Source organism: Scyliorhinus torazame, chromosome 12, assembly GCF_047496885.1.
Source record: "Scyliorhinus torazame isolate Kashiwa2021f chromosome 12, sScyTor2.1, whole genome shotgun sequence".
Taxonomy (NCBI): domain Eukaryota; kingdom Metazoa; phylum Chordata; class Chondrichthyes; order Carcharhiniformes; family Scyliorhinidae; genus Scyliorhinus; species Scyliorhinus torazame.
This window is the reverse complement of record NC_092718.1, coordinates 198,061,705-198,079,974: the sequence shown is the minus strand read 5'-3', so window position 1 is coordinate 198,079,974 and position 18,270 is coordinate 198,061,705. Positions and strand designations below refer to the sequence as shown.

Here is an 18,270-nt window from a genome sequence, read left to right as displayed (position 1 = left end):
GGTGTTTATTTGCTGTAACCTACTTTGATACAAGTTCGAATAAAATGGGGAGCTGACGCCAAAACACTTCAAGAATGAAAATGAAATGAAAATCGCTTATTGTCACAAGTAGGCTTCAATGAGGTTACTGTGAAAAGACCCTAGTCGCCACATACCGGTGCCTGTTCGGGGAGGCTGGTACGGGAATTGAACTGTGCTGCTGGCCTGCTTTAAAAGCCAGCTATTTAGCCCAGTGTGCTAAATCAGTCTTGCTTGTGTTTTTCAATTGTGGAGTACTGTGCCCCATTATCTGGTTACCCTTGATTACAAAATTGATTCTGAACTCTATTAATTCTGTAGGACCGCCACAGGAATTATGACTCCCACCCTGCCTTACAGGGATGGCAACAATTCAGGTATCAAATTACCAATGCTGGAATAGAACTAACTTACTACTAAACTTCTATCACCAGGCCCATTATCTTGGTATCACCTGAATACCAACTGATAAGTTTACATTTGACCAGCAAATAGGTGGGCATCAGAAGTTACCCAAGGGCTGCACAACTGATCAGAATATGTGATAACAGTGCCAGGCATCCTCTTGAAACCTGATAGATACACACCATATTCTGCCAGATGGCAAATTTACTAGCTGGAGATTCAGCAATAGCAGCCTACTTCTCCACAATACAATCTTAGTAGGCATAAAACCTCAAAAATATATAAGGTGTGGATCTAACTTCAGCATAATGGGGGATCCAATACATGGAACCCTGATGTTCCAGATGTCCAATACCACATGACTAGAGCAGCTCATCAGATGCTATTTAATGCAAGGCTTCATGTAAATTGCTGCGCATAGAGACATTCAACCATAAGGCTGACTTCCTAGTTTTTTGTTGAACGTTTTTATTCTCCATTTTCACATTTTCCTTCAGAATTTACACCCCACCCACAGATAGTAAATGGTAACAAATACAAAATCAATCCCCTTAACAATAACAACGCCCCCCCCCCCCCCCCACCATCTTTTGTGACGGCCACGAAGAATCCAGCACGAGTTTCAAGGATACAAGAAATAACATTTATTTACAATAACATATATATATATATATATATATATATATATATATATATATATATATATATATATATATATATATATATATACACACACATATACATAACAGCAGCAACCTCACTTGCTGCTTACTCCTTCCTGCTAGTTCCAAACTGGCCAGCTTTATTCATACAGGGAGTCTGCAAATGATTTGTCCCGTCCCCCCTCATTGGGGAAGCTCATACTCCCACAGGATTGTGGGATTGTCATTAGTCCCCAGCCAATGGTAAGCAGGCAGGTTATAACATCCCTCCCCCCCAAAGTCCAAGGAATCCACCGAAGACCCTGGCTTGGAGGGCATCGGACTCATTTTGCCGCAGGCCAGACACCATTTGCACGAGGCGCTGGATCGGGCGGCGTGTAACGAGACGGAGACCGGCGCTTCGGTGATGAACGGCGTAACAGTTGTACATCCACGGCCCGTGGGTTCCCCCTCTGATGCGTCCTGTGTCTCCATCTCGGAGTCAGAGTCTGCTGCCTCTGTCATCTCGGCGTCTCTATCTCCGCGCAGTTCTGTAATGGCCTGCGCAGGCTTTGAGTGAGGCACCAGAGGAAGATTGAGGGGACTACTTTCCATTGTCTCTGGTCTCTGCGGCTGTAGAAATGATCTCCGGGGGCGGGGAATCTTTGGAAGGGATAGCCTTCTGGACCGAACGTGGTCTACATGTTTGCGCTGGAGACGACCCTGGGCTTGCACCTGGTAAGATATAGGGCCCGTTTGGCGAAAGATTACGCCAGGGACCCACTGGGCACCCCTAGCAAAATTTCTAATGGAACACTGGGTCACCGGGTGCAAACTGCCGAATTGGCCGATGCCGAGAAAAACCCTGTCCCTGCCGTTCTTGTGTGCGGCGTACTTTTGCGCCAATGTCCTGGAAAACCATACTAAGGCGGGTGCGAAGTCTCCGGCCCATTAGGAGTTCTGCAGGAGCTATCCCAGTCACCGCATGGGGGGTGGTTCTATACGAAAACAAAAAGCGAGCCAGTCTCGTGTCCATTGACCCGGGAGACTGCTTTTTTCGGCCTTGTTTGAATGTCTGCATTGCGTGCTCCGCCAACCCATTTGAAGCCGGGTGGTAAGGGGCAGTGCGGATATGGCGTATGCCGGTCATCTTCATGAACCTCGCAAACTCCTCACTGGTGAATGGAGTGCCGTTATCCGTGACCAGCACCTCGGGGAGGCCATGTGTACTAAAAGACAAAGGCATCTTCTCAATTGTTGCGCAGGACGTTGTACCTAGCATCTTATGCACCTCTAGCCATTTTGACTGGGCGTCGATTAATAAAAGGAACATGGATCCTTGAAAAGGGCCAGCGAAATCCGCATGCAAGTGCGCCCAAGGACGCCCTGGCCATACCCAGTGATGTAGGGGCGCGGCCGGCGGAAGCTTCTGATGCTCCTGACAAATAGAGCAGCTTTGGGCCACCTTCTCAATGTCGGCGTCGAGGCCTGGCCACCAAACGTAACTCCGGGCCAACATTTTCATTTTGGTCACACCGGGACGCCCATTGTGCAAGTCTCTTAGTATTAACTCCTGTCCTTTTTCCGGGACAATCGCACACGTCCCCCACAAGAGGATGCCGTCTTCCACGCTGAATTCTGACATCTTGGAGGAAAATGCCCGCAACTCGCCTGGGAGCTGTCTATGCTGCCCACCATACAGGACTATGTGTCTAACCTTTGACTGGACTGGCTCCGTCTGGGTCCACTCACGGATCTGTGATGCTGTGACAGGCAAGGTGTTCATAAAATTTAGGGTTGCAACCACCTCACCAGTCGTGGGGGTCGACATGGGGCCGGTCGATAAAGGCAATAGGCTCAGTGCGTCGGCATTCGCTATCTGCATTCCTGGTTTGTGCTCCAGAGAATACTAGTATGCAGCGAGCAACAAAGCCCAGTGCTGGATCCGTGCGGAAGCAATGGGCGGTATTGGCTTATCCTCTCTGAAAAGTCCCAGCAGAGGCTTATGATCAGTCACGATAGTGAAGTGGCGGCCATCCACGTACTGGTGGAACCGTTTAACCGCAAAGATCACTGCCAGGCCCTCCTTCTCGATCTGCGCGTACTTTTTTTCCGCTGCAGTCAATGTGCGGGAGGCGAAAGCTATCGGCCGCTCGGCCCCATTCTCCATCTTGTGGGACAGGACGGCCCCAATACCATACGGGGATGCATCACATGTGACGAGCAAAGGCGTTCCAGGATCATAGTGGGTTAGTAACCCAGACGACGACAATTGTTGTTTACCCGCCGGAAAGCTGTTTCTTGCGGCTGACCCCAAATCCAGGTGTGATTTTTCTTTAGCAGAAAATGCAACGGGGCCAGCGTAGTTGCCAGATTGGGGAGGAACTTCCCGTAATAGTTTACGAGGCCAAGAAAAGAACAAAGATGCAAAGTGTCAGTCGGGGCGGGGGCCTGTTGAATCAAGCGCACCTACTCTGCGACGGGGTGCAAACCTTCGCGGTCCACCCGATAACCCAGGTGGACTAATTCCTTCGGCTGAAAGACGCACTTTGTGCGACGTAAACGGACTCCAGCCTCCGTAAAGAGTCTAAGGCCAGCCTCCAGATTTTCCAAATGTTCCTGCTCCGACGTCCTGGTGATCAAAACGTTATCTAAATAGATAGCGACACGCGGTAAACCTCTCAAAATGTCCTCCATAACGCATTGAAAAATAGCGCAGGCAAAGGATACGCCAAAGGGCAAACGTGTATATTCATACAGGCCCCGGTGTGTATTAATCGTTACATATGGTCGGGAGGCAGGGTCCAGCTCCAACTGCAGGTAGGCGTGACTCGTATCTAATTTTGTGAATGAGAGTCCACCTGCAAGCTTTGCGTAGAGATCCTCGATGCGAGGCACTGGATATCGGTCGAGTCGGGAAGCCGTATTCACTGTAAGCTTATAGTCGCCGCACAAGCGAACTGTGGCATCTGGCTTCTTTACAGGTACAATTGGTGCTGCCCAGTCAGCGAAACGGATGGGCCTGATAACACCCAAAGTTTCCAAATGAGTGAGCTCCCCTTCTACCTTCTCGAGCAAGGCGTAAGGCACCGGGTGCGCCCGGAAATAGCGCGGCGTGGCTCCTGGTTCGACTTGGATACGGGCTACGGCCCCTTTTATTTTCCCCAAACCGGGCTGAAATACATCTGGGTATCATCCTAGCACCTCAGTCAACCCTCCAGAAACTGTTTGGAGGATGTGCTGCCACTGCAAGCGCAAATGGCGCAACCAGACCCGACCCAACAGGCTGGGCCCATGGCTGCACACCACGATAAGTGGGAAACGCTCCTCCTGGCGTCCATAAACAACAGGGGTCATCGTAGTTCCTGCGATGTCCAATGGTTCCCCCGTGTAGGTGGCCAACCTGGCCTGTGTGTCGGTTAATGTAAGGGTCTGTATATCCTGCTGGAGGCGGTCGAATGTCCTCTGGGCGATCACGGAGACCGCTGCGCCAGTGTCCACCTCCATCTTGAGCGGGTGACCATTGACCCGTACTCTCACCTTAATGGGGGCCACATGGGGAGCTGCCACACAATGCAGCTGCAGGCAGTCGTCTTCTGTCTCCACGTCCTCAGGTGTAGTCGCCGCAGCTTCATCCACATGGCAGGTACGGCCCCTGGGCTGGTCCCAGTTTCGGTCAGAACGACGGCGCCTCTGGCGGCCCCAGGACCGGCGTCCCAAGACGGGGTCGGCGCCTACAAGTCTGACACGGACATGGCTCCTCATCCATTGGTTCTGGAGAAGGCTCCCTTCGGGGAGGAATGTCCGACGGCCACTGGCGTCGATCCAGACGGCCTCTCACCCAAGGTACCGCAGGAGTACGGGGGGGGGGGGGGACATTTTCGGACGGAAGGGGTTGCGCCCCAAGGCATGCACTTCTATTCCCTGTATCTCCTGCACTCCTCGTTCTGCACTCTCTCGGGACAATACTATTTGAATGGCCTGTTGAAAAATCAATGTTGGCTGAGCTAACAACTTTCTCTGGGTGGCCGCATTGTTAATACCGCAAACCAAATGGTCGCGTAACATTTCTGACAAGGTCTCACCATAGTCACAGTACTCCGCAATCCTGCGCAGCCTGGATAGAAAATCGACAAGGGATTCTCCTGGGGTCCTCTCACCGGTAATAAACCGGTAACGTTGGACTATCGTGGACGGGGTTGGGTTAAAATGCTGCCCCGCTAAATTCGCATGCTCCTCAAACGTTTTGGTGTCCGGCGCAGCTATGTACGTAAGGCTCCTAATCACCCCAAACGTATGCGGGCCGCAGGCGGTGAGCAATATGACGACCTGGCGCTCGTTTTTAGTGATATTGTTTGCCCGGAAATAGTAACGCATCCGTTGTGCACACTGGTTCCAGCTTTCCAGTGCAGCATCAAAAACATCCAAACGTCCATACAGAGGCACCCCACCTCACTCCCGTTCACTGCTGGCTTAAACATGCCAGCGTGGAGGCCCCCGCCAGGGTCCCTTTCCCGGCCCTATGAAAGCCCAGAAATCCCCTTTTAGCACACAAACCCCGCATATCCACCTACACCCCAAAGAACCCTCGTTTCAAGTTAAAGTCCCATCACTTCCCTTGTCCAAATATATACAACATTGGCCCCTTTAGCCCATACACCCGCACGCAGTGAAACAAAAAAGAAGAAAATACAGTCCTGAGGTTACATCGGCACATGGCCATTTCTCAGTTCTGCCACAGTCCTTCTGCCTTCGCAAACTCCCCCGCTGCTTCCGCCGTTCCAAAATAAAAGTCCTTGAGCTTGTAAGTCACCCTCAGCTTCGCTGGATATACAATGCCACACTGCACCTTGCTAATGTGCCCTCTTCACCCGGTTGAAGGCAGCCCACCTCCTCGCCAGCTCCACCGTACAGTCCTGGTATACACGGATACCAGCTCCAGCCCACTGCACCACCCACTTCTGCTTGGCCCAGCACAGGACCTTCTCCTTCGCACTGTACCTCCGGAAGCACAGAGTCACTACCCTTGGCGGCTCACTCGCCTTTGGTACAGGCCTCCACGACCGGTGAGCCCGATCCAGCTCATATCGGGAGGGATCCTCCCCCTCCCCCAATAGTTTTGCCAGCATCGCGGCAAAATACTCAGTCGGCTTCGGTCCTCCAACTCCTTCGGGCAGCCGCACAATCCTCAAATTATGTCGCCTGGATCTGTTTTCCAGGCCTTCCATTTTTCCTCACAGATCCTTGTTAGTATCCATCACCTTCCGCATCTCCTTCCCCATCGAGGTAAGCTGATCACCGTGCTGCAATAATGTCTCCTCCACTTCCTTCAGCGCCTCCCCTTGCTCCCGCACCTCCGCTACTGCGCCGTCACCGGGGAAATCGCCTCCTCCACCAACACACTCAGAACCTCCCTCACCTCCTTCCTCATTGTCGCCATGTATTTTGTAAACTGCCTTTCGAATTCCGCAGCCATCACCGTAGTTATTTCTTCAGCCGTAAGCAATGCGGCCTCCCCTGGTGCTCCAGCCGCCATTTTCCATGGTGACCCCGTGGTGACCTTTCCACTCCCCGACGGACCTTCAGCTGTTTTTTTTACGGCCGTTTTTTTGCTCAACATTTTTCTTTACTGTGCCTTCACTGTGCCTCCTCTGTGCCTTCTCCCTGCTTTTGCCAGCTCCGAGGACCCTGGGACTGGGCTTAAAGCCCCGCAAATGCCGTTCCCGAACGGGAGCCCTCAATTGTGCGGCTGCCTCCCGCCCGCCGTCACCGGAAGCCCAGGCTGACTTCCTCGTTAAGGGTACTTGGCAACACATCCCTTCTTCACCACAACTACTTCCCTTAGCCACAGTTTAGTCCTGGATCTCTCACATAGGCCTGAGAAGGCCTTCTGCAAAATTTCATAACAAGCTTAAAAACAACAAAACTTTTTGTGCAAGAAATCTCTGATTAGTTTCATCATAGTATTTTTACACACTGCCTTCAGCTTAGCCAGATTAAAGTGCAAATATACAAGAAACTAATCACCACATTCTTTTTCCAGCTGATTGATCAACATGCAGAAAGTAAATTGCAATGACTACCTAATAGTGTTCATGTATGTGTAGCACATTGGCTGTAACATGCAACATTTCCTAACATAGCAAGATGCATCACAATATGATGCCTATTATGTTTTATCATCATGAGCAGCAATATTGATAAAATAGTGTTATATCTTTTCATTGGACTGTAGTTAAAGAAAAGTGAAATTCTAACTTGGAAACTTCCTTGAAAAGTTCCTTGAAAAGTATCAATAAAGTAGAGCACGTAAAGTCACTGAGATGCGTTAAAAACTTTTTTTTTTTTAAAGTGACGCCAATACATATTATACTTGTTCAGGTTTAGAAAAGATATGAATTAGTGGAACAGATTCATAGAATAGCAACAATTGTTCACAGTCATGGATTAACAAAGAACTCAGAATTTAATAAATTCTCCATAGGAAATTATTTGTGTGCATTCAAAGCAGAACAAAACAATCCACTTTGTTTTGACAAGTTGTTCTCTACTTTCACAGGTCATCCTGCACTGCTCAAAGTGAGGTAATCTGCTCCCAAGCACCTGCCAATGTAACAATGCCAGCAAGAATGAGTGCTTTAGGTTCTCCCTCTTCTCAGTGAGGAACCATTTGAGTTTGCTTCCTCCCTCTGGCACGGCAAATATTTGCTGTTTGTAAACTGCGAAAGCAGACTCACATTCTTCCATAACTATAAATTAGGGCACTGGAATACCACCATGCCAGTTTAGGCACAAAGATGGTGATCTTTAAACAGAGCAAAGATAGTTAAGACAGCCACCATCTAAAACACGATTGTTGATCGTTTAAAAGTATCAGGGACACCCATCCTCCGCACCACAGCAGTGAATAAGAACTCCATTGAAGCATTCACAAAAGGTAAAGATCAGAGTTCCCATTTGCTTGGAAATAGCAGGATACGTACATTCATAGCACAATTGCAAAAGGGAATATGCACAAGCCCAGCAAAATCAAAAATTGCAGAACAAGCTGGAAAATATCAAAACCCTTGTGCTAATTGCTAACATTCTTGCACTGAAAATTTCTGTTAAGTATAGAAAGTTTGGTAGACTCTGGAATTGTGCCAGGCAAGCCTCACTCACTATGATCCAAACTTCTTGACATTATGCTACCTGAAAGCTAGTTAGGATGAATCTTAAAACAGGGTATGAATTATATTGCTCAAATTTAATCCAAACGGTTTTGACAAATGATTTGAACGATGCTTTGATACAATTTTGAATTAACCAAAATGGAGTACAGCAAATGCTGCATCTGAAACACAGATTTTGGAATTAGTCAGAAGCAAAGATGGTTCTGAAAATTGAAAAACAAATTAGCACTTCAGATATTTGAAACTGGTTACTAAAAATAAGCTTAGGCTCTTGACTAGCAACTTGCTTCATCTATTTTTAAAGTCACAATATTTTATGGAGATAGGGGTGGCTGCTAAAACCAGATAATGCAGTGTATACTGTTCTTAAATGAAGAATTGACCGCCTCAATGGAGTCAAATGGAATTAATCAGAGGTCTCCAGTGGCAAAACTACCCATTCACTGCCCAATGTCTTCCTTGTTAATTAACTGATCTTAGCCTGGAATGTAGCAGGGGTGCTACAAATGGCTGTATTGCTCTTGGGCTGAGGAGTTAAAAATTAGGTCAGGATTCTCATATCATCCTTATTCACTCATGAAGAAAAGCACATGTGCGTGTGCACATCAAGAGGTCTAATCTGGTTCAACTGTGGTGCCAGTCCTGGGAAAAGCTAGTCAGCCAGCTTCAAACCTGATAACCGGTCACTTAGATGAAGAACTAAGGACTGGCGTGGGACAGGAAGGGTCAATATCTTCAAGGAAGAGGAGAAAATTAGAGGAGAATCTTAAAATGCTATCCAAATCAGAAAGTTGATCAGGTGATTAAGTGAGGGGGGAAACTCTGCAAAAGGGTGAACAGGAAGCAGTGAGCATCTTCAGAACAGTAATACAGCTCGAATCAGTCCTGCAAATCTCAGCTCCACGTTCAGGTGAGTATATTTTAAACATTTACTGTTAAAGACTGCAGGTAAGACTGCACACGTAGGTTATGCTTTCCAGAACACAGCCAGCCTAGGAACTCATGAATACCAGATCCCAGACTGGCTGAAAATAGGATTATCCAATATAAAAGCACACCACTGGTCATCCTAATAGTGCAGCTCGTTTCCATGGAGATGGTCTTCCCTCAGGAGCCTGTTACTGTGCAGGTTAAGCTTGGGACTGGGGCTGGGGCCAGAGCTGGGACAGCAGCTGGCCAGGCGAACTCATCAACATTTGTGGGCTATCAATGTAGTCTTGGTCAAAATCTCTGTAGATCCACGCAAGTGAGGGAGTTGAGTGTGTCAGACCAGCCAGGAAAGGCAAGCTCAGGCACTTACTGCTGCAGAGAATACACAAAATTTGATCAGGTGAATACCTTGCATCCAGTCAAACCTGCTCCATCATCCGGACTTCAACTCCCCTACCAGTTTCCCATATCCCTCGATTCGCTGAAAGACCAAAATTCAGTCTATATCAGCTTTAAGAGAATCACAAAGATTCACAACCCTTTCGAGCAAAGTGATTTCTCCTCATCTCAGTCCAAAATGATCTGTCCCCTATCGTAAGAATGTGGCCCCATGTTTTAAATTCCCTGACTGGCAGAAACAATTTCTCAGCATCAACCCTATCAAGCATCTTCAGAATCTGGTTTGTTTCAACGTGATTGCCTCTCATTCTTATAAATTCTAGAGTATATTCCCAATTTACTCAACCTGTTTTCATAAAACAGCCCTAGCCTAATCCCTGGGACTAAATTTAGAGAAGTTTTGCTGTACCACCTCCAATGCAAGTATATCATTTCGCAAAGATGGAGACCAAAATGCCATACAGTATTCTAGATGTGATCTCAAAGCGGTGTACTTTGGAAGGCATCTTTATTCCGGTATTGCAATCTCCTTGCAATAAAGGCCAACATGCCATTTGCCTTCCTAATTACCACATACTAACTTTCTGCATTGGTTGTACAGGCACACCGAAGTTTCTCTGAACAATTGACATTTACAAGTTAGACACCATTTGAAAAATATTTTGCTTTTCTATTCTATGACAAAAATGAATAACTTCACTGAGCAGTCAATGTGAAGTACAGGAAATATCCTGTTCAAGACAGTGACTGCATTGTTTTTGACCCTAAAATAAAAATACCAACAAGGTAAAAGGAGCCTGACACCAGAGAAGGGGCAGACTAGCCGAAAACCGATTGTACTGTATAAACCCGGACAAACGACCATTCCAAGCGAGCCTTAGGCTTGCTGCCTGTGTTCAGGCAACTCAATTTTGCAATGGGAGGGCCTCAATTTGATATTAGGACAGGTTTATGCATATGAAAACATCTTAACAGATTTCAGGTACAAACTCTTCATCTGTCTATATGTGGGTGGCATACTTCCAATATTTAATAAGCATGCACATGTTGTCCACTGAGCCTGAAAAACAGCAAACCACTATGCCATTAATTTACAAATATTGCATTTATAATTTGCAAAACTAACTAATATATAAAGAGACCAAACTCTAGCTTTTTCAATTTTGTATACATCTTAATTTTCTTCAACTGGACTTTGAAATGGCATCGTCAAATTTCCAGTGAGATTGTTATTCAGACTGCCTCAACTTCCTAGCTTTAATAAAATTATTTCTCAGTTAGGTAAGCAGCGTCAAAAAATGATTAAAATGTAAGCATGACCTGATGTAGTTCAGGCTATTGCAGAAATCTAACATCTAACAGTGGCCTTTCCCATCCTCAAAATCCTCAAGTGCTTGAGTAACCAAAGTACACTTTTTGAAGTCGTTTTTTGTTGGAAAAGACAGCAGCTGATTTGTGCACTGCAGGATCTCAATAAACAGCAAGTAAATGATTAGTAAATGACTAATCAGTTTTTTATACAGTTGTTTAAGAGGCCAACTAAGGATATATGCCCCCTACCAAAACAAAGAATGGACCAGGCATGTATTTGACCATAACAAGGAGCCTCACCACTAGAGCTCAGCAGATAATTACTATTTCATTGCAATGGTGGACTTCCAGCTTACAGAAGACAATATAAATGTGACATAAGGTTTGTCATAATTTAAATTTATATTACTATTAATGCTAGATGTGCTTGAAAGATTTGGTTATGCCATTACATTCTTTTTAATATCCATATTTGTCAAAAGTTTAAGAGCAAAAAATACTGTAATGTGGATACAAAAATCGTAAGTAAAAGTAGTGTTGGAAAAACTTGGCAGGTCTGGTTGCATCTGTGGAGAGAGAAAGAAAATTAATGTTCTGAGTTGCATATGACTCTTAATTCAGTTTCTCTCTCCATGGGTGCTGCCAGACCTGCTGAGTTTTTGCAACACTCCGTTTTTATTTCAGTCAAAAGAAAAAGGGTTTTGAAAAAATATCATACAGCAGCACTAGGGAAGGTTACAGAAACTAATCAAAATATATTTCATCAATGTCATAATTCTTGACTGTTGAGACTAAAAGTGAAAAACGAATTGGTACATAAAGCTAGTCTATTCCAACCATTTATATTTCAACGTCACATTACAACCATAAGTCACTAGCCCCAATCAATGCACGTAGATACAATTTGGATTGTGATGAAGTGCAGGCTAGTTAGTGCAAATTTTGTTTCCAGCATACCCAAAAACTGCATTTACCATCTAGAGTCCAGTTGCAGCATTCCATGAGTGACAGAACAAACCAGCAACCTATGAGGAACAACAGGATCAGTTTTTTTAGCCCTTCAAGCTTGTTCCACCAATCAATGAAATCATGGCTGATCTGCAACCAAACTCCAATACTCACCTTTTCCCCCAACATTCCTTAATACCTTTTGGTTAACAAAAAATTTGCAGAAAGTTCAAAACTTCTAATATGCATTAGTGATTTTTCAACTTTCACTCATGAAAGGTCTGGCTCTAACGTTTGGCATGTTCCAATGTCCTAGACTCCCTGACCAGATGAAATAATTTCTCTCAATCTACTCCATCTACTCCCCTTAACACCTTGAAAACTTAGAATCAAAGGTAAGTGGTAACCCTTTGAATCCTAGGAAATATAATCCCAGTTTGTGCGATCTCTCCTTGCAATTTAAACTTTGGAGTCTTGTTATAATTCTGTTCAATCTATATTGTACTCCCTCCAAAGCCAAAATATCTTTCCGAAGACCAGTTCCTCAAAACTGCTCAGAATAACTAATGCAGGTGTGGTCTAACCAAGGCTTTGTACAACATTAGCACAACTTCTACTCCCTTGTATTCTAGTCCTCTAGATAGAGGCCAGCATTTCATTAGAAATTTTGATTGTTTTTATACCTGTTCATTCTATTTTAATGATCTATGTACCTAGATTCCAGAGTCTCGGTTTGAACTGCCAGTGTTCCTAGGATTTCCCCATTTACAAAGTAACCACTCTTTAGAAATTATCCTTAGACCTCTACCATGATGTCCCACACACTGATGTTGGAACTGAACACAAGGTAAAATCCTGAAAATGGATAGGAAACTCAATGCAGATTGGTCAAATTCAATCATTAAACCATATTAGGAGAGTGCAGTTGAATCTGAGCTGACAGCTGAGGAACTACAGATAAATTAATTGGGGTGAAATTAAGTGCCAGAAGAAGTTGTTTTTTTGTAATATAAATTTAGAGTACCCAATTCTTTTTTTCCCAATTAAGTGGCAATTTACCTAGCATGCACATCTTTAGGTTGTGGGTGAGACCCACACAAACCACGGGGAGAATGCGCAAACTCCACACCGACAGTGACGCGGGGCCGGGATCAAACCCGGGTCCTCGGTGCCATGAGACAGCCGTGATAACCATTGCACCACCGTGCTGCCCCGTGGCTAGAAGTTATATGAACAAAATGATTTCAGGAGTGTGAGCAGGTTAATTGCTCAATATGTCTAATCACTACAAAGCATCAATTTAAAAAATAGAATGCCATAAAGCCAATGGCGAAGGATCCAACGGTACAACGCTATGTTTAGACGATACATGCCCTGGCCAGACCACTCATGAGTATTGTCCGCAATCCTACTCAGCAAAATGATGACCCCATTCAAACTTCACAAATGTTGCATAGAAGACAAATAATCTCTTGAATCAGTGCTACAAAGAGTGAAACAACTTGGATTTCAATCTAAGAAGGCAGCAGTATTGTCCAATAGGTTAGCCACACGTCACAAATTAGAAATCCAGGTGTGTCGAACTGCATATTGATATGGCATTACCATGCGCATTTTCATCTTTTTATATGTTTATTATTGAACATACGACAAAATATAATGTGTATGAGTATTTCTTTGCTCTGACTATTTTATTCCTTAGATCACTAAAGTTGATGCTTGCTAAGTAAATGGGTATGTCAAGTACATTTAACTGTATGTCAGGTGTTTTGTGCTAAAATTGTGCATGCGGTCAAAGCGCATCACCATAGACAGAACTCTGGCTAGTTGGCAATTTATATTGGTGGACATTGGTACAAGAATACTGCTTGAAATTAAATATTAATCAGACAATAAGTACAAGCTTTGGCAAGGGAAAGACAAAATTAAGGTCTCACGTCACAAGATTCTTCAAACAAACTATGAGCAATATGTGGAATGACGGCTTGGTCATGTACTGGGGGGCAATAAATAGAATTATTTAAGAAACAATTACATGTTGTGGTGGGAGATGAAACAAAACTAGAATCTTTCTGGGTTATTTAGCTGCTATAGGCAAAATAACTTTTTTTTGTCAGTATCATTCTTGAACCCCAAAGCCATATAGCATCATCTGCAGGACTGGTAGGAAGACATAAATTATTTAATTAATCAAAGCACATAGATATAACTTCATACTCAGAAACAGTAAATTGGGGTGCAAACACACTGCAAGATTGAAAATCACACCAAGTTATTACACTGCACTTGTGATTCCAATGTTGGCAAGAACAGTGATGAGTAATACTTAGGAAAAATTCATGTGAAAGCAATAGTTTATAACAGTTCACTTTCAGTTACAAATTTTACCTCAGAATCTTAGTATCAAGGTCAAGATGACCCAGACGGCAATCAATGTTCAGTGTTTCGATGAAAATCAGACTGTCTATAAATGCAATTTATTTTATTTATTTTTTTAAAATAAAATTTCCTACCTTATGTATACACCAGCCACACATGATTAATTCTACAGAGCCTTGAGCAATTCAGGCAGTGGTTTTAATTTCTGAAATTGAACAGTAGTAAATAGCTCCATGCTCATATAATTAGCTGCTGCGATTGTGCTGCAAATTCAGTACAGATCATATTTGCAGCCACAGGGTAAATTCAACAATGATTTTGTAGGTGGAAGAGGAAGATCCAAATCTAACCCTGACCCCGTACAAAATAAATACTGAAGGACTTTGACCTCCATCGGAATTTTCAAAAGAAGCCACCTACCAAAGAAATATATTAGCGACATGGCAAAAATTTGATGGAATGTGAAGAAATCTGGTGCCCTTGAGGACCCCCACACCATCGCACTCCAGTTCTTCAGACCAGTTTGAAAACCTATAAACTGCATGATAATGAAAAATCTGAAACAATGCACCCTAATTCAAGACAGTGGACAACAGCTGCCTGTAACTGGGAAATTAATTTGCCTATTGGTTCTTTTCTGAAAACATTACGTCAGCCTAGGTTTGACCTTTTCTTATTCGAACGAGTTTCTTGCCCCCATTCAGTGGTCTCCCAGCAAGGCACCCGTGAACATTCTTCCAACACTCCAGCTATTCCAAAAACTGCAGCACTGCAAAGAGCTATGTTCATCTGATATCATGTATATATGATATTACAATGACCATGTATCATAGGGAATTGAACCAAATCTGTGCAATTTGCATGTCTTTTTAATATAAAAAGGGACCTAGACCATCTAACTATTTCTCCCAACAATATTCTTTATACTGATAATGAGTTAGTATGACTCCTCCTCAGGGCCTGAAGAGTCTTTCAGACTCAAAACATTAACTCAATTTCTCGCTCTACGGATGCTGCCAGACCTAGGAGGTTTTCCTGCATTTTCTGTTTTTGTTTCAGATTTCCAGCGTTCACAGTCTTTTGTTTTTATTCTTTATACTGCAGCAACCATCAGTCTTTTATTCCTAGTTAGTTAAGGACTGCAATGCACTCACCAAATAGTTACCACACTAATAGTCCCCTGAAGACACAGGTCAGCAAATCAGTTCACTCAAGTAACAATGCAAGGCACTGTTTATTCGAAGTATGATCAGATTGATTCTGTGTGATTATGACTGGAAGCACAATATGGGTTCAGCGCTTTTTAAATTTAAAAAAAACTAGGGTTTTAGCAAGAATTTGACCCCATAAAAATGATGCCTTCGAACTGTAAATAATTGTGGGTTATCACTTAGCTTGACTGCACTCCTTTGTTTTGAATTTTAGTGATGTCCAATTGTTTTTAAAATTTAAAATGTTTTTCTCCCCATTGAATTTAGTTTGCCAAGTCCCATTTTCCTCATTAGTGTTGGCCTTTAAATAAAACACACAAGATGTGTTTTTTTTAAATTGGCAGTAAAAACTGACTGGAATGATCCTCACTCATATTTTTAAGCTTGACAACGACAAAGTCCAAACTTTTTTTTGGTAAAATGCCAAGTTTTGTCAAGTCATCCTATAAAGCAGATATCACAGGTTTCAGGCTGCTCCGACACCTAGATTACCACATGACTTCACAGTAAAGGATTATTGCCGACAGAAATAGCTGGTTGCTACCAACCTAATTCAGAAGGCTTTTAAAACAAGAATCGACTAGTTAGTGGCAATTGAGCTTGCATCAGCAACTGCAAGTATTATTAATGATTTCCTTAGCAATAAATTCCCTGAAAAGTACTCTTTGACAGTCTGGTTACGATCCGGAAGACTTCTGTAGGTCAAACACGTAAAACATTTTCCTTGCAAAAGGTTTTTGGTAAGGGACTACATGGAGCAAAAGGAATAATTTTCAACATTTTGGTTCTCATTTGCCATCCACAAAATGCAGTATTTATAATAATCTTTATTGTCACAAGTAGGCTTACATTAACACTGCAATGAAGTTACTGTGAAAAGCCCCTAAGCGCCACATTCCGGCACCTGTTCGGGAACACAAGAGGGAGAATTCAGAATCTCCAAATTACCTAACAGCACGTCTTTCAGGACTTGTGGGAGTAAACCGGAGCACACGGAGGAAGCCCATGCAGACACACTGAGAACGTGCAAACTCCACACAGGGGTGACCCAAGCCGGAATCGAACCTGGGACCCTGGAGCTTGCAATGTGGTTGTCATAACTGCTGACCGGGACTTCATTTTTTGGGGGAGAGATGGGATACAGGACTCGGGGAGAAAAAACAAAGGGTAATAGAACACACAAGTCTGTGTACTTTAGCTAACGTGAAATATTCTTACCCTCCTATTGCTCCATCTGCTAAACCTATAAACATGAATACTCCCACTAACGCTGTTCAAGTTTGGAGTGTTAAAATCTAAACGGCTGGCTAGTACTCAAACTTCCAGTTGTCCGAATATTAAAATTTCAAATGCTCACCATTACACTACAGCACAAACATATTGGTAACAGTTGTGATATTAGTTATAGAAATCTAAGGTCTTTTGAGCTAGGCCATGGAGAGGAAAGGGTTAATATCAGAAGCTCATGCAATGATGATGTAACACCATATGATTGAGTAATAGATCTGTGGGGAGCAAAAGTTCCAACCTCGGTGCAGAGGTCCTAATATGAATGTTGTAGCTGTAAATAAAGAGGAATGGTTTTAACAAACTATAGTCTCAAGTAGTTTACTTTGGAAGAATGGGCAAACCCCAAACATCTCTGTTTGGACCCCAAAGACATGATGAAACATGGTGGCATCGGACAGCAAGTATAAGACCCAGAAGAAAACTCCACAAAGCAGCTACTGACCTGGCAAGTCAAGAGTTCCTTAAAAAGACGAAAAGATAAGATTCAAAACTCACCAAAATATTGGAGCATCGCGAATGCAGTATATGCAAGCTGAGGCACAGGTCTGGAGCCTGGACAGCAGAGAGGACAGACCAGAATCAACAAGCAACATGAGTGAGGCAGCAACTTTTCCAGGGTTTGGTACAAGCATGGAATCCACACGACCACTCCCAGAACCATCCCTGAGCGCTGAAGGCTCACCAACAGGCTCAGCACTGGGACAACTGGAGAAAGAGGTTTTCTAGATATAGACTGCTTTGGGTTTACACAAAAAAAAGGATCAGGTCAGTACTTTAATTATTGGGATTAGAGCCAGTCAATTACATAATGGTGAGGCAGGGAGTCAGTGAGGTTTCAACTTATGAAGAAGCCCTGCAAGCATTTGATTCATATTTCAGCATTTGCAAAAATTTTAATTATAGAAAGAGAAAAAGTTAGCAAGCAAAAACAAAGATGAAGTGAGAGCAATAATCTATCGGCTGGCAGAAAATTGCAACTACAGAATATTGAGGGAAGCGCTGATTAGTGATCAAACAGTATTTTGGGCCTTAGAGAGAAGATGAAGCTCTATCAAATCTCTTGAAAATGAGAGTAGAATTAACTCAAATCAGTGCTGTACAAAATGCGAGACAAAGTGAGTTAAGGTAAATACAGTATTTGTTCATGGGTAGACAAGGTCCCATGGAAACAAAGTGAGGCCTGTCAGTATGTAAAGGGAAAGCACAACAATGCAGAAACCCCCAAAAAAGAGAAAAGTGTGCCAATCACCATCTTAAAATGCTCTCGGTATGGCAGGAAAACCCTTCACAAATAGGAAGAATGGCCAGCAAGGGGAGCAAAGAGCCACACCTGTGGAAAAATTGGACATTTTAAAATTGTCTGATATAAAACAGTCAGCCTTCTGAAAGGGGGAAAAATGTCTAAACAAAAGCACATACAAGAAGTGAAAGAACCACTGATGACCAAGGAGAATGGGTACGAGACCAACAGAATGAAGGAGCTCCACAATCCATATCATGGTGGATTGAGGTGGACCAGGTGACCAAAAGGAGAAACTGCAGCACCTAAATATCCTTGGAAAGAGA

At 43.8% G+C, this 18,270-nt stretch overlaps 1 protein-coding gene across 10 annotated transcripts in view; it reads right to left on the bottom strand.

Annotated features, from left to right (window-relative positions):
• The window catches only part of git1 (G protein-coupled receptor kinase interacting ArfGAP 1), a 252,390-nt gene that overhangs the window by 200,536 nt on the left and 33,584 nt on the right, over positions 1 to 18,270 (bottom strand). The window lies entirely within an intron of this gene.